The sequence below is a fragment of the Corythoichthys intestinalis genome, chromosome 12 (assembly GCF_030265065.1).
Source record: "Corythoichthys intestinalis isolate RoL2023-P3 chromosome 12, ASM3026506v1, whole genome shotgun sequence".
NCBI lineage: Eukaryota > Metazoa > Chordata > Actinopteri > Syngnathiformes > Syngnathidae > Corythoichthys > Corythoichthys intestinalis.
The window spans coordinates 43,399,830-43,420,300 of NC_080406.1; the positions used below are offsets into that span (position 1 = coordinate 43,399,830).

The following is a 20,471-nucleotide window of genomic DNA, read 5'->3' on the forward strand; positions in this document are numbered from 1 at the left end:
GGAAGTGAAGCCCGGACCTCCACATGACAGGCGGAGATACTGTCCACTCTTCTAAAAAGGAAGGCTGACGAAAGTGACCTGATCGCACAGTCTGAGAACAGTTTCTACAGGATCGCATTTTAAGGATAGAACAGTGAGGTCAACTAGTGAAGGGATATGTCGTTCACTTGAGTAAACGAATCCATTCCGGTTCGTTCAGTAAAAAGACTCGTTCAAACAAATCGTTCGCCCCCGTCATTCTCCCACCCCCAACCCGCCCAAATGAAGCGTTCGGTCAGTGAACGGGAAGTGACGTTGGCAAACGACTCACGAAAGAGGACAGGTTCTATAGGATTGGATTTTGAGGATACGACAATTAGGTAAACTTCTCGTAGGGTATAAAGTCAGAAGAACCTCCTCGTCAGGGAATCGAACCCCGGTCTTCCGCGTGACAGGCGGAGATACTGTCCACTATACTAACGAGGAGATCTGTCCAGAGAAATCTGATCGCGTAGACTGAGGAGAGTTTCTCTAGGATCGCATTTTCAGGATTCAACAGTTTTCAAATAGCTAAAGCAAACTCCCGTCAGGGAAGTGAAGCCTGGTCCTCCACATGACAGGCGGAGATACTGTCCACTCTTCTAAAAAGGAAGGCTGACGAAAGTGACCTGATCGCACAGTCTGAGAACAGTTTCTATAGGATCGCATTTTAAGGATAGAACAGTGAGGTCAACTAGTGAAGGGATATGTCGTTCACTTTAGTAAACGAATCCATTCCGGTTCGTTCAGTAAAAAGACTCGTTCAAACAAATCGTTTGCCCCCGTCATTGTCCCACCCCAACCCGCCCAAATGAAGCGTTCGGTCAGTGAACGGGAAGTGACGTTGGCAAACGACTCACGAAAGAGGACAGGTTCTATAGGATTGGATTTTGAGGATACGACAATTAGGTAAACTTCTCGTAGGGTATAAAGTCAGAAGAACCTCCTCGTCAGGGAATCGAACCCCGGTCTTCCGCGTGACAGGCGGAGATACTGTCCACTATACTAACGAGGAGATCTGTCCAGAGAAATCTGATCGCGTAGACTGAGGAGAGTTTCTCTAGGATCGCATTTTCAGGATTCAACAGTTTTCAAATAGCTAAAGCAAACTCCCGTCAGGGAAGTGAAGCCTGGTCCTCCACATGACAGGCGGAGATACTGTCCACTCTTCTAAAAAGGAAGGCTGACGAAAGTGACCTGATCGCACAGTCTGAGAACAGTTTCTATAGGATCGCATTTGAAGGATAGAACAGTGAGGTCAACTAGTGAAGGGATATGTCGTTCACTTGAGTAAACGAATCCATTCCGGTTCGTTCAGTAAAAAGACTCGTTCAAACAAATCGTTCGCCCCCGTCATTCTCCCACCCCCAACCCGCCCAAATGAAGCGTTCGGTCAGTGAACGGGAAGTGACGTTGGCAAACAACTCACGAAAGAGGACAGGTTCTATAGGATTGGATCTTGAGGATACGACAATTAGGTAAACTTCTCGTAGGGTATCAAGTCAGAAGAACCTCCTCGTCAGGGAATCGAACCCCGGTCTTCCGCGTGACAGGCGGAGACACTGTCCACTATACTAATGAGGACATCTGTCCACAGAAATCTGATCGCGTAGACTGAGGAGAGTTTCTCTAGGATCGCATTTTCAGGATTCAACAGTTTTCAAATAGCTAAAGCAAACTCCCCGTCAGGGAAGTGAAGCCTGGTCCTCCACATGACAGGCGGAGATACTGTCCACTCTTCTAAAAAGGAAGGCTGACGAAAGTGACCTGATCGCACAGTCTGAGAACAGTTTCTACAGGATCGCATTTTAAGGATAGAACAGTGAGGTCAACTAGTGAAGGGATATGTCGTTCACTTGAGTAAACGAATCCATTCCGGTTCGTTCAGTAAAAAGACTCGTTCAAACAAATCGTTCGCCCCCGTCATTCTCCCACCCCAACCCGCCCAAATGAAGCGTTCGGTCAGTGAACGAGAAGTGACGTTGGCAAACGACTCACGAAAGAGGACAGGTTCTATAGGATTGGATTTTGAGGATACGACAATTAGGTAAACTTCTCGTAGGGTATAAAGTCAGAAGAACCTCCTCGTCAGGGAATCGAACCCCGGTCTTCCGCGTGACAGGCGGAGATACTGTCCACTATACTAACGAGTAGATCTGTCCAGAGAAATCTGATCGCGTAGACTGAGGAGAGTTTCTCTAGGATCGCATTTTCAGGATTCAACAGTTTTCAAATAGCTAAAGCAAACTCCCGTCAGGGAAGTGAAGCCTGGTCCTCCACATGACAGGCGGAGATACTGTCCACTCTTCTAAAAAGGAAGGCTGACGAAAGTGACCTGATCGCACAGTCTGAGAACAGTTTCTATAGGATCGCATTTTAAGGATAGAACAGTGAGGTCAACTAGTGAAGGGATATGTCGTTCACTTGAGTAAACGAATCCATTCCGGTTCGTTCAGTAAAAAGACTCGTTCAAACAAATCGTTCGCCCCCCTCATTCTCCCACACCCAACCCGGCCAAATGAAGCGTTCGGTCAGTGAACGGGAAGTGACGTTGGCAAACGACTCACGAAAGAGGACAGGTTCTATAGAATTGGATTTTGAGGATACACAATTAGGTAAACTTCTCGTAGGGTGTAAAGTTAGAAGATCCTCCTCGTCAGGGAATCGAACCCCAGTCTTCCACATGACAGGCAGAGATACTGACCAAATACTAACAAGGACGGACGCTGATGTAAGCCGGAAGCCTCATCTGAGGAGAGCTTCTATATGAGCGCATTTCAAGGATAAAACAGTGAGGTCAACGTTTCTTAGGGTATAAAGTTAGAAGAACCTCCTCGTCAGGGAATCAAACCCTGGTCTTCCGCGTGACAGGCGAAGATACTGTCCACTATACTAACGAGGAAATTTGTACAGGTAAATCTGATCTTGTAGACTGGGGAGAGTTTCTCTAGGATCGCATTTTGAGGATTCAATAGCTGTCAAAAACCTAAAGTAAATTCCCCATCAGGGAATTGAAGTCTAGCCATCCGGAGATACTGCCCACTATACTAACGAGGAAAGCTGATGAAGTTGACCTGATCGCCTCGTTTGAGGACAATTTCTATCGGAACACATTTTGAGGAGTCAACAGTTGTCAAATAGCTCGAGCAAACACCCCATCACGGAATTAAAGCCCAGTCTTCCGCGTGACAGGCGGAGATATTATCCAATGATTTTTTTTTTTGTAAATATGTATGTATATATATATATATATATATATATATATATATATATATATATATATATATACAGTGCTGCTCGAAAGTTTGTGAACCCCACAGCGATGGTCAGATTTTTTGTAAAAAAAACTAAAATAACCTTATTAAATGTTAAGTTATACCCAAATCCACAATACTGACATTCCAAATAATGGACTGAAACAAAAGAAATAGTTATATTGTCATTCTTTATTTAACAAAAGTGGTTGATTTAAGAAAAACTCAGATATCATGTGTGCAAAAGTATGTGAACCCCTTCAGTTAATAGGATATTGCGCCTCCTTTTGCAGAGATTACCTCAACCAAACAGTTTCTGTAGTGACTAATCAGCCTCTCACATCTACTTTGGGGGATTTTTGCCCATTCTTCCTTGCAGAACGCAGTCAGTTGAGAGAGGTTTGATGGGCGTCTGGCATGAACTGCTCGCTTCAGGTCCCGCCACAGCATTTCAATGGGATTTAGGTCAGGACTTTGACTGGGCCAGTCCAGAACACGAATCTTCTTCTTTTTCAGCCATTCCTTGGTTGTATTGCTGGAATGCTTTGGATCATTATCATGTTGCATGATCCACCTTCTGCCAAGCTTTAACTTCAAAACAGATGGCGTCAGGTTATGTTCTAGGATTTGACAATATTCCTCAGAATTCATGATTCCCTGGACTATATGGAGTTGTCCAGGTCCTGAGGATGAAAAGCAAGCCCAGATCTTGACATTCCCACCTCCATGCTTCACTGTTGGGAGAAGGTTCTTTTGGTGGTATGCAGTGTTGACTTTTCGCCAGACATGGCGGTTTTGGTTGTGACCAAACAGTTCAATTTTGCACCTACATCAGTTGATGAAAACTCTTTTTAATTTAGTCTCGACAACACAACTGTTAAAAAAACAAAAAAAAACTACTGAATTGATTGATTAGGAAATCAGGTTGAAATAATAGAAAATTCCAAAATGTTGAGGGGGTTCACAAACTTTTGAGCAGCACTGTATATATATATATATATATATATATATATATATATATATATATATATATATATATATATATATATATATATATATATATATATATATATATTTGTATATATATATATATATACAGTGGGGAGAACAAGTATTTGATACACTGCCAATGGGCTTTCCCATTGGCAGTGTATCAAATACTTGTTCCCCCCACTGTACATGTTGACGTATTATTCTATCAAACACAACAGTTGTTTTGGCTTAAAATGCAGCAGTTTCTTTTAAAGAGGAGTGCAAGAGCAGAAACTGCTTTTTCAGTCTTGTCTGTGTTTTCCGTCACACACACACACACACACACACACACACATATATATATATATATATCATATATATGATAAATATTTTTTAAGCACTTCAATTCCAATAATTGTGATAAGTTTTAAACATGTTACCGTCGCACCGAATTATTTTCAAACAAGAATAAATAAGAAAAATGCTTTTCTTTATGAAATGCTTCACTGAGTGAGTCCACTCAAATCCACTCAGGCTGCACACTTACACATCGAGTTGCCACAACAACTGTTTAACAAGCTAAAAGATGATTGATGCATGCGGCGCTTTGAGGTTTTGGCTTCCGAGTGTCTTGGCAAGATCAAACCTAATGTCTGTCAATAATCGTTAACTATAAGCAACTCCAGTGCACCGCCTGACCAAGAATATCAGCAGGAGGGAGTGAGACTACTTGATCGGATCGGGACAGCTCATCTGTATTCCGCGATGGACTGAGGGCGCGAAGTTTGAAGCGCGAAGTAGCGAGGGATCACTGTAATTTATTTAATTTCGTGATAAATCATCCCAATGTAGTCAGTATTAACTCATTGGCTGCCATTGAGGGCGGTAGATGTCCAATCCTTTTGCTCAAAAGTTAAAGTCGAACAACATCAAAGTTCAATTTGAGGAATGTCATTGTGTCTTTTCTTTCAAATTGGTTTTCTGTTCACAACCCTCGGAGGAAAAAGTTTACGCACCCCTGTACTCACGGCAGTATGGTGTTCTGCTTGATTATGAAACACCAATTCATCACGATAACCCACATAAGACTTCGGACAGAACGCAAACTTAATGGCACTTCGAAATAAGAGGCTTTCCAAAGCCACCATATCTGATTACTCATCCTCCGCGTGTAGGTGGTACCTAACTTTCAAAGACACCATAAGACCGGAATAGTCTGCCTTCTATAGAAGAGGCCGCTTGACGGCGGCGTGACAGGCCGTCCTCTTCATGTGCTCTTCACTACTTGACAGGCTGCGCGCTAATCACTTTTATGAAGCTATGCTTGTGCAAGCGGACTATATTTTTCTTCTTCTTGGCGTTGTGATGAGAGAACACAGACACTCACTGGCAAAACAGCTATATAAACACATTGTCACTCGTTCAGATTCAACACAAGCCTCCGTGTGCGGGAGATTAATTCCCGCATACATGTAAGATGTTCCTCTGTGTAAACGGTGGCTTTGCATATTTGCTGTAAGCGCCTCTCAAAGGACGCACTGATGTAAACTCACGAAGAAACACAGATCATCAATCTTGCGTCATTCTGATGGATGTGGAACACAAGACGAGTGTACACGTTGGAAATAGATTAGAGTAAACAAGACTATGATAATGTTTCAGTGCCATTCACGGCGATAGATGTCCGATTAATTCCTCGTCAACTGCAGCGAGTCATTTAAACACAAATGATTTTGTACATCTATCACTTACAGTGTTGGTAATTTTACTTAGTAATTAGTAAAAGTAATTAGTTACAGTCACGGCTGTCAGCAGACTTGCAGGGGCCAGGGGACAAGAGACCATTGTAGGGTCCACCCATCTCACCCCTGCCACCGGCTTGTCATGACAACATACGCAGTACTTTGCTTTGCAAGCAATGACAGTGTAAATTTTCAAATTATTTAATTTGAGATGAACAGTTAAATTTAAAAGACCGTAATGTGACACAATAAAAAACAAAGCATTTCCATCTATTGTCTCATGAAGGCTACAATACAATACAACTGAGAGTTCTATGCCTGCCTGCTAAGCAACAAAACGGTATTACTACACATCCTATGCCCGCCCCCTCCACATCCCTGGGGTTATCAAGCCCTTAAACAGTGATTTTTTTTTTTTTACAGCAAAGTCATTTATAACATCAGTGGGGGGTAGGGGGTGGGGGGGTGTTGTGGAAAAAACAGAAAAAATATTTATTTGAAATACTTAAAATGTAAAGTTTTTAAGTATATATCGAGTAGAACATAATATTTAATCAAAGATTTAAATATAAAAGAAATATGTGAATGTAAAGTAAAATAAATCAAGGGTCATTCAGGGGCCCCCATGGTCCTGAGGCCCGGGACAGCTTAATAATTGGTAGCACAACGTGCAGAATAACTGCAAACAACCGCTTCCGGTATACATCAATGAGTTTCTTACAATGCTCTGCTAGAGTTTTAGACCATTCGTCTTTGGCCAAATGCTCCAGGTCTTTGAGATTTGAAGGGTGCCTTCTCCAAATTTCCATTTTCAGATCTCTCCACAGGTGTTCTATGGGATTCAGGTCTGGACTCATTGCTGGCCACTTTAGAAGTCTCCAGTGCTTTCTCTCAAACCATTTTCTAGTGCTTTTTGAAGTGTTGGGTCATTGTCCTGCTGGAAGACCCATGACCTCTGAGGGAGACCCAGCTTTCTCATACTGGGCGCTACATTATGCTGCAAAATTGTTGCTAGTCTTCAGACTTCATAATGCCATGCAAACGGGCAAGCAGCCCAGTGCCAGAGGCAGCAAAGCAACCCCAAAACATCAGGGAACCTCTGCCATGTTTGACTGTGGGGACCGTGTTCTTTTCTTTGAAGGATTTGTTTTTTTCCCTGTAAACTCTTATGTTGATGCCATTTCCTAAGAAGCTCTACTCTTGTCTCATCTGACCAGAGAACATTCTTCCAAAACATTTTGGCTTTCTCAGGTAAGTTTTGGCAAACTCCAGCCTGGCTTTTTTATGTCTCTGGGTCAGAAGTGGGGTCTTCTTGGGTATCCTACCATAGAGTCCCTTTTCATTCAAACGCCGACGGATAGTACTGGTTGACACTGTTGTACCCTTGGACTGCAGCACAACTTGAACTTATTTGGATTTTAGTCGAGGTTCTTTATCCACCATCTTTCGTTGAAATCTCTCGTCAAATCATCTTTTCCGTCCACATCTAGGTAGGCTAGCCACAGTGCCCTGGGCTTCACACTTATTGATGACACTGCGCACGGTAGACACAGGACCAGTTAGTTCTTTGGAGATGGACTTGTAGCCTTGAGATTGCCCATGCTTCCTCACAATTTTGCTTCTCAAGTCCTCAGACAGTTCTTTGGTCTTCTTTCTTTTCTCCATGCTCAATGTGGTACACATAAGGACACAGGACAGAGGTTGAGTCAACTTTAATCCATTTTAACTGGCTGCACGTGTGATTTAGTTATTGCCACCACTTGTTATGTGCCACAGGTAAGTAACAGGTTCTGTTAATTACACAAATTGGCGAAGCATAACATGATTTATCAAAGGGTGCCAATACTTTTGTCCTGCCCATTTTTGAAGTTTTGTGTAAAATGATAATGATTTTTTCCCCATTCTCTTTTGTGTTTTTTAATTGCAAGAAAAATAAATGAAGATATTACTGCCAAAGCATTTGTAACTGCAATCATTTTCTGCGAGAAATTGAGCAGTATCGGACAGAATTGCAGGGTTGCCAATACTTTTGGCCAGCACTGTAGCTGCAAGGTTATATTTTCGATAAAATGCCATTTTCTCAACCTTTGAATCCTGCGGTTTAATAACAGGCAAACTAGCATCATGCTTACCGGTTGAAAGGCTAAGGAGCAATTGTGTTGAAGATGTTAATTTAGCAAATAAATAGATTTTGACATCAATCTGAATCTTTCTGATTAAAGATGCCATGTTAATACGTGGACACTTGCAGTTTATATGTACTGGTCCTTCTAAAAAAAAATTAGCATTTTGTGATAAAGTTCATTATTTTCTATAATGGACTGATAAACATTAGACTTTCATATATTTTAGATTCATTACACACAACTGAAGTAGTTCAAGCCTTTTATTGTTTTAATATTGATGATTTTGGCAAAAAAGTCATGAAAAAACAAAAGTCCCTATCTCAAAAAATTAGTATATCATGAAAAGGTACTGTAAAGACGTTGCTAACCTAATCATCTGAATCAACGAATTAACTCAAAACCCCTGCGAAAGATTACTGAGGCTTTGAAAACTCACAGCCTTGTTCATTACTCAAAACCGCAATCATGGGCAAGACTGCTGACCTGACTGCTGTCCAGAAGGCCATCATTGACACCTTCAAGCAAGAGGCTAAGACACAGAAAGGCACCTCAGTGGGAAGGAAAAAGTGTGGCATGAAACGCTGCACAACCAGAAGAGGTGACCGCCCCCCTGAGAAAGACTGTGGAGAAGATCCCAGACCTTGGGGGGCCTGCAGAAACAGTGGACCGAGTCTGGAGTAGAAACATCCAGAGCCACCGTGCACAGGCATGTGCTGGAAATGGGCTACAGGTGCCACATTCCCCAGGTCAAGCCACTTTTGAACCTGAAACGGCGGCAGAAGCGCCTGTTCTGGGCTACAGAAAAGCAGCACTTGACTGTTGCTCTGTGGTCCAAAGTGCTTTTTTCAGATGAAAGCAAATTTTGATGTCATTCGGAAATCAAGGTGCCAGAGTTTGGAGGAAGACTGGGGAGAAGGAAATGCTAAAATGCCTGAAGTCCAGTGTCAAGTACCCACAGTCAGTGACGGTCTGGGGTGCCATGTCAGCTGCTGATGTTGGTCTACTGTGTTTTATCAAGGGCAGGGTCAATGCAGCTAGCTATCAGGAGATTTTGGAGCTCTTCATGCTTTCATCTGCTGAAAAGCTTCATGGAGATGAAGATTTAATTTTTCAGCACGACCTGGCACCTGCTCACAGTGTCAAAACCAAGTGAAAACAAAACAAGTGTAAATGGTTTACTGACCATAGTATTACTGTGCTCAATTGGCCTGCCAACTCTCCTGAACTGAACCCCATAGAGAATCTGTGGGACATTGTGAAGAGGAAGTTCAGAGACACCAGACCCAACACTGTGGATGAGCTTAAGGCTGCCATCGAAGCATCCTGGGCCTCCATAACACCTCAGCAGTGCCACAGGCTGATTGCCTCCATGCCACGCCGCATTGAAGCAGTTATTTCTGCAAAAGGATTCCCGACCAAGTATTGAGTGCATAGTTGATATAATTAATTGAAGGTTGACCTTTTTTGTATTAAAAAACACTTTTTTGTATCGGTCAGATGAAATATGCTAATTTTTTGAGACAGGGATTTTTGGTTTTTCTTGACTTTTTTTGCCAAAATCATCAATACTAAAACAATAAAAGGATTGAAGTACTTTAGTTGTGTGTAATGAATCTAAAATATATGAAAGTCTAATGTTTATCAGTACATTACAGAAAATAATGAATTTTATAACAATATGCTAATTTTTTTAGAAGGACTAGTATGTACGAGTGCTTTTTCAAGACAGTGTAACTACTGAAAATGTTCAGAAGCACCTTGAGGGTTGTGGTTTGTTCATATGTTAGCATGGCAGTCAGTTTAACTCCCTGGAGACATAAGAGTTGTGATTGACAAGCAAGTATGAGCGCAGATCGAGGAGAAGCGTGGCGGTGAGCATTTAGAACATGCTTGATTCCAAATTAACGCGTCCGACGTTGAGAGCACGTGCCGACACATACGAGCCGCCGAGAGCTCGGTTTTGCGACGACGGAGGGATTATGATAATTGTGTTGTGGCACAAGAGAATTAGAGAAAAAAATCCTCCCTTCTCTTCAAGAATACTCATTAAAGCCTCGGAATTCTTCGAGCGAGCGTGTTGGCAGCCAATCGAAAGGGATCCCAGTTATTCTGCTGCATCCGTGAGTGGAATTAGTGGGAGGGAGAGGAATAAAGACATAAGGAATCGATGGAGCAACGGATATTCCGTTGTGTCAGGTCGACTGCACCGGAATATCAGATGCATCGGATGCAAGTTCTTCCAGGTGAGTTACTCCAGCACAGTCAAGAGCAAGTGAACGAGTTCAATGACAGTCATCAAGGCCTGCAATATCTTGAAACCTTCCCAAATCTGTGTGCACCAAAGCAAGGCTGTCATTTTTTTTCGATTTGTTGAATGAGGCAAATTATTCAGAGGCATCATTTTGAAGTTATCAATGGAGCGGAACATCCTTCTTAGACAACAATACGCCCTTAATCCTCCTCTGAATAACAACCCTCATTTTGTGTGCACGTGTGGGCGGCTTTAAAATTGCTCTGCTTATTAAGAGGCTGTAATTTTTAATGATGCTGTGGATATATGACACTTCTCTCATTCAGGCTTTCCTTTCCCAGACAAAGATGTAACTTTTTCTCTTAATGATGCGTGGATTTGACTTTTCCTCCTTTAATTGCATGACCCACCTGGCCTAAAGTTTCCCCCTTATTAAACTAATGGCCGTCAATGCCATTAAAATGACACCAGAAGCTCTGCTCGAGTGTCATTACAGAGCTGCTGCAGCTGGCAGACAATGTGAAAAGTAGAAAAGACACGGTGGTTATTTTTGCCACAGATAAATCAGGACACATTATGCAAGCCAAGTTTGCTTCGCTTCCCATTAAAACCAACTGTAGGAACAGACATGTATAGCATTGAATTCAGGTCTTGGGTCAAAAACAAGTCACTCTGATTCATGGAAAAAGAACATAATGTAAACAGATTGTTAGCAACATCGTTTGGAATTGGAAAGTTCTGCTGTAGAAATGTATTGTTTTGATTGGGGTTCATTGGTTGCTTAGTTTGTTATGTGGTCCGTGAAGCTACTCACATGTTTGATGCCTGCCATTAGCAAGGCATCGTTTGGGCCAATCATTTGTTTGTTGGTAAGTCAGTCATTTTGTTGTCTTCTCAGTTAATCCAGTTCAAAGTTTGGCATTGATTTGTTAGTCACTAAATGAATTTCTCAGTAAGACTATTCATTCTTTAGTTTTCAACGTTTGTAGTTCCTCAACAACAGGACGTCTACAAGTGTTTTTCAGCTTGTTTCTGGTTGCTAGTTTAGTCAGTCAGCTTGTCTACAGAAAGTTGACTCACGGGTGATCAGTCAGTCAATCCACTTGTCATTTTGACAATCACATTGTTCTTGGTTGGTCAACTGACTATTCTTTAAAGGCCTGCAACATGAAGCAATTGTCAGAGAATCCTAGCCTGGTACTCCAGACTCACCGCTGTTCCAGCTATTGAGTCCGGCCACCATTAAGCAGATAAAATTTCTAGGACGGAGCAAGCCACAGCAAACAGACAGCGGAGTGGACCAATCACTGACGGGCGGGACGAGGGACTTGCGCGCGGAAGTAAACATACGAGGAGAGCGGAGTTTATTTAACATGGCTAGCGCGAGACAGACTGTTGTCAGTGACTTGTGTCGGTGTGTCATTCAAAACTGATTTTACCGTGAATTGGAAAATATTCTCGGCTCTCCTGTTCGCCATCTGTGTTGTTGTGGAGACTACTTCTGACGCGGAAGAGGGACGTTGCTCGTTAAGAACACGTCACGCAAATAAACAAATCTGATTTGTCGATTGATATTGTACTTGCTCGAGAGGCCGTTAATGGGCTGGGTCCCAGACTATACTCTCAGTGTTTGAAAAACACAGGGAGAACAGTCTGGCCGTGCCAGGCAAAGAGAAACCCAAAATTTGAATAATAAGGTCATAACCCCGGTAGGGTTGCCACCTTACAGAAATAAGAATTACAGGGCGCCCCCCTCGTGCCCAAAGCTGTACAGGCAGAGAAAGAAAGGGACATCCCAACAACTCCTAAAATGCATAGAAATGTATCTATTCATTTATATTCCGTATTAGTTCAATACGAAACACAACATTTAATTCCCAATTTCAGATTGTTCCTTATTTTAAGGGACAGGTGGCAACCCTAAACCCCGGTTCCAGTGTTGAAGTGGAACATTTCAAAGCCGATCTGGGTCATTTTCGTATGTGGTTAAGTCCGATCTGGGCCACATTTTTCCAGAATGTGGCGGCGGTCTGAACTGTCAAGTCTCTTGAATCGGAATTCATGCTGCAATTACAGTGTATCACAAAAGTGAGTACAACCCTCGCATTTCTGCAGATATTTAAGTAAATCTTTTCATGGGACAACACTGACAAAATGACACTTTGACACAATGAAAAGTAGTCTGTATGCAGCTTATATATTAGAGTTAATTTATTTTTCCCTCAAAATAACTCAAAATATAGCCATTAATATTTAAACCCCTTGCAACAAAAGTGAGTACACCACATGAGAACTACGTACATCCCTAAATGTCCAAATTGAGTACTGCTTGTCATTTTCCCTCCAAAATGTCATGTGACTCGTTGCAGGAGTGCTGTCAGCATTGCTGCAGAGATTCAAGAGGTAGGGGGTCAGCCTGTTAGTGCTCAGACCATACGCCATACTCTACATCAAATTGGTGTGCATGGCTGTCACCTCAGGAGGAAGCCTCTTCTGAAGACGGTACACTAGAAAGCCCGCAAACAGTTTGCTGAAGACATGTCAACAAAGCACATGGATTACTGGAACCATGTCCTATGGTCTAACAGGCTGACCCACCACCTCTTCAATCTCTGCAGCAATGCTGACAGCACTCCTGTAAAGAGTCATGGAGAGGAGAGGAGAGGAGAGGAGAGGAGAGGAGAGGAGAGGAGAGGAGAGGAGAGGAGAGGAGAGGAGAGGAGAGGAGAGGAGAGGAGAGGAGAGGAGAGGAGAGGAGAGGAGAGGAGAGGAGAGGAGAGGAGAGGAGAGGAGAGGAGAGGAGAGGAGAGGAGAGGAGAGGACACTAGCAAGTTGGGGGTTAGGGGACGCAGCACATCACATGAGTGACAAAACCAGACACTGCTAACATGCAAGCTAACTACACATAAAATGTCACACATTGTGAACATGTTGTTAGGTTTTGAGTTGGTTACCTCCGAGTGTGCCCCTGTGATTGCCAATTGATTTCACCTGTTGTACTTGCTCCTAGTGTATCCTCCAATCTGCATCCTCCTGTGCCACCTACCTGTTCCTCATTGTCTCGTTACCCCTTGTCTGTGTGTGTATATAAGCTCCCGGTTTCTTTTCATTCCTTGTTGCGTCATTGTCAATGTCCGTGTTCACATCAGCGTCGATTCTACGTCACAGCTGTTGTATTCCTCAGCCTAAGTACATTTTTTCCATACCAGTCTTTTGTTAGTACTCTGACTTTTGTTTGAGTTGTTGGATTCCCTGGTAGTTTTGTTTGTACTCTGTTTTTTGTTGGCTTTGATTAAATACTTTTTGCACTGCCTATCTGCCTCGCCTCCCTTTCCCTGCATTTGGGTCCACACCACCTGCCTGCCCGCATACCTGACACATGCGATGGAAACTATTTATGTCTCGTTCTCGTTTCGACCGACAAAAACTTGGCACTCGTCTCGTTTTGTTTTGGTCTCCCAAAACACGTTTTTAGCTCGTTATCATCTCATCATCATCATGAAAAAGGTTTTTGTTGAGAAATATTTTCGTTATCGTTATTGTTGACCAAAACAACACGGATGGAACCTTTTTTTCAAATCTGCTAAAAAAAAAAAAAGAAAAAAAAAAAAGATCAAAATGAATATGTGTAATAAGCATTCTAATATCTACACTCACCGGCCACTTCATTAGGTACACCTGTCTAACTGCTCGTTAACACTTAATTTCTAATCAGCCAATCACATGGCGGCAACTCAGTGCATATAGGCATGTAGACATGGTTTAAGACAATCTCCTGCAGTTCAAACCGAGCATCAGTATGGGGAAGAAAGGTGATTTGAGTGACTTTGAACGTGGCATGGTTGTTGGTGCCAGAAGGGCTGGTCTGAGTATTTCAGAAACTGCTGATCTACTGGGATCTTCACGCACAACCATCTCTATAGGTTTACAGAGAATGGTCCAAAAAAGCAAAAATATCCAGTGAGCGGCAGTTCTGTGGGCGGAAATGTCTTGTTGATGCCAGAGGTCACAGGAGAATGGCCAGACTGGTTCGAGCTGATAGAAAGGCAACCGTGACTCAAATAACCACCCGTTACAACCAAGGTAGGCAGAAGAGCATCTCTGAGCGCACAGTAGGTCGAACTTTGAGGCAGAAGACCACATCGGGTGCCAATCCTTTCAGCTAAGAACAGGAAACTGAGGCTACAATTTGCACAAGCTCATCGAAATTGGACAATAGAAGATTGGAAAAACGTTGCCTGGTCTGATGAGTCTCGATTTCTGCTGCGACATTCGGATGGTAGCGTCAGAATTTGGCGTCAACAACATGAAAGCATGGATCCATCCTGCTTTGTCTCAACGGTTCAGGCTGGTGGTGGTGGTGTAATGGTGTGGGGAATATTTTCTTGGTACTCTTTGGGCCCCTTGGTACCAATTGAGCATCGTTGGAACGCCACAGCCTACCTGAGTATTGTTGCTGACCATGTCCATCCCTTTATGACCACATTGTACCCAACTTCTGATGGCTACTTTCAGCAGGATAATGCGCCATGTCATAAAGCAGGAATAATCTCAGACTGGTTTCTTGAACATGACATTGATTTCACTGTACTCAAATGGCTTCCACAGTCACCAGATCTCAATCCAATAGAGCATCTTTGGGATGTGGTGGAACGGGAGATTCGCATCATGGATGTGCAGCCGACAAATCTGCACCAACAGTGTGATGCCATCATGTCAATATGGACCAAACTCTCTGAGGAATGCTTCGAGCACCTTGTTGAATCTATGCCACGAAGAATTGAGGCAGTTCTGACGGCAAAAGGGGGTCCAACCCGTTACTAGCATGGTGTACCTAATAAAGTGGCCGGTGAATGTATAACCCTTGCTAATTTTTTTTTTTTTCCCCAAATGGAACCTGCAGGAGCATGCGTTGACTTGCATCCATCTTTTTCTTTGAAAGAAAAATCTAAAAATTCTGAATTAGTCTCAAAATCATTAAATTCTAAGTGTATCAAATGTCATACATTTGGCTATAAAGGGTTAAGTGGGGAAACCAGTTATTAAATGATAGTTTGTTGCCAGTCATTCGGTAGTACTCACAAGTATGTCGTTCGTAAGCTAGTCAAGTATGGTCGGCACGTTGTCATTTGGTTAATTGTCATTTTGTAACTGTCTATATATTTCCATCTATTTGCTTTCTATTCCTCTTCTGCCTATCTCTTTTGCTGATTTCAATTATTATTATTAGTAGTAGTAGTATTTGTTTTATTTTTATTTATTTATTGATTGATTGATTTTTTTTTTATTCTATTCGTGATTAAATGCAATTTTTACGTATAATTTTATTACCTTTTCGATTGTTTTTTTATGTTTTTTTACGTTTTTTTGTTTTTTACTTTTTTTTCCATTGATTTAAATGTGTTTTTTGTGATCATCATGTGATGTAAAGCACTTTGAATTGCCTTGTGTTGAATTGTGCTATATAAATAAATTTGCCTTGCCTTGTAAACTTGTTTGTCGGCAGGTCAGGTGGGTATTCAGTCATCGTTGCAGTCGGTCAGTTAGTCAGTCCATTTGTTCTTTTGCCAACTTGTGTTACTCTGCTAGGACTAAACAAAAACTTCATAAACAATTTCTGCTAAAACTTGGTGAGGTGTGGCGTTACGGGGCCAAGGGGAAAAAACTGAAGAAAACAAATGTCATTTTGTCAGTGAGGAGGCTATAATCTTAAAGATGTAAGAATTACAAGGATGTAACAGTAGGAATTAGTGAGGATGGTTCAATGTACAGTAAAAACAAAATAAAACTGCGGTCAAAACAATACTTTTTGCATGCGGCTCTTAGTGACTATTCCATAGCTGGGCTCTGTACGCAAAGGGTTTAACACGCTTTAGGCTTCCGATGACACGCAAAAAATATATGAACCGACACACAAATAACCCATATAAGCACGCCGCATATCCACCACTATGCGATGCAATGTGACACTGGTGACCTCAGCATTAAAAGAGGCTGCTTTTCCGCGGGCTTCAAAAGGCCAACGTGATCAGGAATCCGGTCGGTAACCGAGCAACGCGCAAATATGGCCTTGAGCGGGTCACGGTGTGAAACTACACACGCATTACACATGTGAGATTGCAGCTTCTACTTTACCTTTAAATATTTGGCTGCCATTGACTGCGATAGACGTCCAATCTATTTTGACTGAGAGAGACTGGCAGCAAATGTTTGCTGCGAGCCCTCTCAGTCAAAATGGATTGGACGTCTGTCGTCGTCATTGGCAGGTGGACTAATGCCTCTTTGCTGATTTTTCTTTGCCAGGAACATGGAGTGACAGGCAGAATAAATTACACGCTCTCCCACTAGATTTCAGTGGGTGCGTTGTTTTTGTGTATCCAACTGTTGCCATTCTTACAATAAAATACTGTAATGACTGTGAGTTTAGATTTCACACAGCGAAAGTAACATTTGGAGTAAATTGTCTTAAGATGTGTTTGGTTTATGAGCAAAGAAACACATTGAAAACCAAGGGCATTTGTTAGGTCTCAACATTGGTAGGGAGGATATAGCAGCATAACCTGCATGTACACTTTTTGCTGGGAACGGAACATTAATAAGACCAAACAGATTGGGTGAACGGGAGTCAGGGCTACGTTTCCAACAAATATGAACCTAATTGATTGATAGGCTAAATCAGGGGTCCCCAAACTTTTTCCTGTGAGGGCCACATAACTTTTCCCTTCTCTGAAGAGGGGCCGGGGTCAGTTTGTAACAGAAAAGGTATGACGATTGCAGGAGTGCCAACATGTAAAGATTTATTGTTTTTTAGAAAGCCCTGTCAAATAACCCTTTCTGGATGCGTCACGGAACAAAAGTAAATAAAATAATAATATAATATAATATAATATAATAATAAATAATAATAACACTATTAATTAAATAGATAATAACCAAATAACCCTCTCTGGGTTCTTCCCAGAAAAAAGTCAGGAAATAAATAACACTATTGAAAAAAAAAAAAATAATAATAATAATATATATTTTTTTTTTTTATTCAGGGGGCCGGACCAAATGTGGAGGCGGGCCGTATCTGGCCTGCGGGCCATAGTTTGGGGACCCCTGGGCTAAATGATCAATGCAAAATAAATCTGTGTTGACTTATACCTAACTTTCACATGTATTGGTTCAGGTGATACACCGTTCGATTCGAACCTTTGTTTTCAAAAACTAATAAAGAAACATTTTGAAAACTTCCAGAATAAATGTCTGGATTTCATCAGCAAATTTAAACTGCAATATTTGAACATAAATTATATTAAAATACACAATCAATATTTTCCTAAAGGGATCCACGGATAGAAAGTCTTGTAGTTCTTAAAAGATAAACGTTATTATGAGTTAAAATAATTTGATATTAAAACCCATTTTGAAGTTTTCGTTTTTATACAGTTTGTAAAATTAGTTTAACTAGTAGTTCGCCATTGTTGTTGAAGTCGCAGGGCGGTGACGTCACTGTGTTACGCTGCCGACCTTGCAGAGTATAACCCTAGCGACATAAACATGGCCTCCGTTCTACCCTCTCAATTTGAACCCGAGAGGAACATTAATGAGCATGACAGCACTGTCGATATTTCACAAAACGTGCAGCAAATACAAAATGAAAAGGAAAGACGGGATGAGACGAGACGAGAGTATGACAAAACTGGTGTTCCGACAAAATGTGCTACATCGGCGAAACGTCCTACAAGAGGCAAATTTCACACCCAAAGTACTACCGTGCGCTTAAGATGCCTTAAGAAAATACTTAAACGTGACTAATGTGGTCAACAGATCAACAATCTGCTTTAAAGCTACCACAAGATAACACAATGCTTAAAAGTATGAGAGGGAAACACTTGCAAAAAGTATTTTCTGGCAATGAAAAGGAAATGAAAGACTCAATAAAAACACGAATAGTAAGTGATCGCCGATTTTAAACGATGTGCACGTGTGTTGGACGTCTCGCCGCGTAGAAGGAATTGCAGAACACCAGAGGTGTTCGTCTAGTGACAATGACAAACTACATCATCACCCCGAGCGTCCATTGTGCGCATAAAACATGGCGCCCTCCGTAGGTCAAAACATGTACTAAATATTATAGATTTTTAAATGAATGGCAATATTTTATGTGTTTCTAATAACATATTTTAGTAAAAGAGAACAATTGGGGCTTATTAGAGCCTACAAGTCTTTAAGTCTGAGGTTCCCTTTAAGACCACTCAACATTGTCTAAATAAATAAATATAACTGAAAAAAGTTTGTAGTCAGGGTATACCAAAAATTTAAAAAAAATAGGGCCTTCCTTCAGGTAAAACTACTGCTTTTGTCCACAAGCACAGCTAAACTCAACAAAAAATGAAAACTTTTCCCCTCGGCTATGATTAATGTGTGATTATCTGAAAAAATGTCTGCATCGGCTGATAATAAAAATATTTTTAAATAAATAAGGTGGAAAAAAATACATACATTTCAAATAAATGCAAGTCATCAGCCAATCAAACGTGCGTTTGAAGGGGGAAAATGAACTGGCACATTCAGCAAGTTAAAAGGGGTAAATGTAAGTCTGAAAATAATGAAAATGATTCACTTAATAACGGTAGGGTCAGTTCTATCCTTACAACACATTTTTGGGAAAACAATCTGAATTATTTATACAGGTAGTCCCGGATTACGACGTACTCAATTTACACAATTTCGACTTTACGACGTCGTCCTATCCGCCATTTTGTTTCCTGTCTTTTTTTTTTTTTTTTTTGTTGCACAACAGTACCTAATTGTACCTCACAGTATCATTATTTTTTTACTTCACTTTATTGACATGACTTGTTCTGCCCTTACTAAACGTTAAGTTGTTCAGCTTGACAGCAAACAAAGCAATTTTTCAAGCTTTTTACTTCTTTCACTTTTGACAATTTGTAAAGCTGTAACACACATACTGTATGTACACGTCTGATCAAAACGACACAGATTTTAACAGTAAACCACTCAACACAAAGCAATTGGTGCTCCAACATTTATCTAGTCTTATCACTATATACATTTAGTAGAGTAAAAAATTAGTCTAATTTGCATCACAAAAGTCCGTTATCTTAAATGCTATTAAAGCTAACATATTTACAATTCTCACAGCAAATCGCTCACTTGTAACTCCACAAACTGTACCTCTAAACTTAATTACAAATGCATACATAAACATATATTAGCTGAAGCAACTTAAAGCCTTTTCTGGGCCAAACCAGAGTGCAGCGATCCTTTATCCATGTGAGACGTCTGAGTGCTCCTGTATGGAAGCATTATTGAACGACAGTCAAGCCAGATCCATTGCTGCCAACAGAGGGCAGTGTATCATAAACCAATAAATAAAATGCTTGAAAGTTGGTGGGGATAATTTAAGATTCCTGAAAAGTTGCTAGTGTTACAATATGTCCCGACCGTGCCTTTGCAAACCTATGCCTTTGTTTAAAACACTTAAGCCCTTATAAGGCCAGCAACTAAAATAACCAATAAAGTGTCCAAATACACTGGTATGAAAAAGTACCTGAACCTTTTGGAATTTCTCACATTTCTGCATAAAATCAAGATCAAATGTGATCTTTGTCAAAATCAGACAGATGTAAAAACAGTGTCTGCTTGAACTAAAACCACCCAAACATTTATAGGTTTTCATACTTTAATGAGGATACTATGCAAACAATCACAGAAGGGCAAAAAAATAAGTAAGTGAACCCTCTGCCTAAGGACACTTAAGGAGCAATTGAAACCAATTTTTACCCAAACGTTGTATGTCAGGTGTGTGCCCAATCACTGATGAGTGGTTTAAAGCTGCCCCGCCCACTATAAAACACACACCTGGTAAGAATGTCTCGATGAGAAGCATTGTCTGATGTGCATCATGGCTCGGTCAAAAGAGCTGTCTGAAGACCTACGATCAAGGATTGTTGATTTGTATAAAGCTGGGAAAGGACACAAAACCACCTCTAAAAGTCTGGATGTTAATCAATCGAAAGTCAAGGAAATTGTCTACAAATGGAGAGAGTTTGGCGTTGTTGCTTCTCTCCCAAGGAGTGGCCTTCCACCAAAGACGGTG

The 20,471-nt window shown here is 41.3% G+C and overlaps 1 protein-coding gene and 2 non-coding genes across 3 annotated transcripts in view; 1 reads left to right on the plus strand and 2 right to left on the minus strand.

The window, feature by feature from the left end:
- Positions 1–393: 393 nt before the first annotated feature.
- trnad-guc (transfer RNA aspartic acid (anticodon GUC)) lies at positions 394–465 on the minus strand. The gene has a single exon. It is a non-coding gene; the product is annotated as a tRNA-Asp (tRNA).
- A 496-nt stretch (positions 466–961) lies between these two features.
- trnad-guc (transfer RNA aspartic acid (anticodon GUC)) lies at positions 962–1,033 on the minus strand. The gene has a single exon. It is a non-coding gene; the product is annotated as a tRNA-Asp (tRNA).
- A 9,227-nt stretch (positions 1,034–10,260) lies between these two features.
- The window catches only part of LOC130926672 (glycine receptor subunit alpha-2), a 63,560-nt gene continuing 53,349 nt past the window's right edge, over positions 10,261–20,471 (plus strand). The window contains exon 1 of the mRNA XM_057851722.1: positions 10,261–10,355. The gene's annotated coding sequence lies outside the window, so the exon portion shown is untranslated. The remainder of the gene's footprint in view (positions 10,356–20,471) is intronic.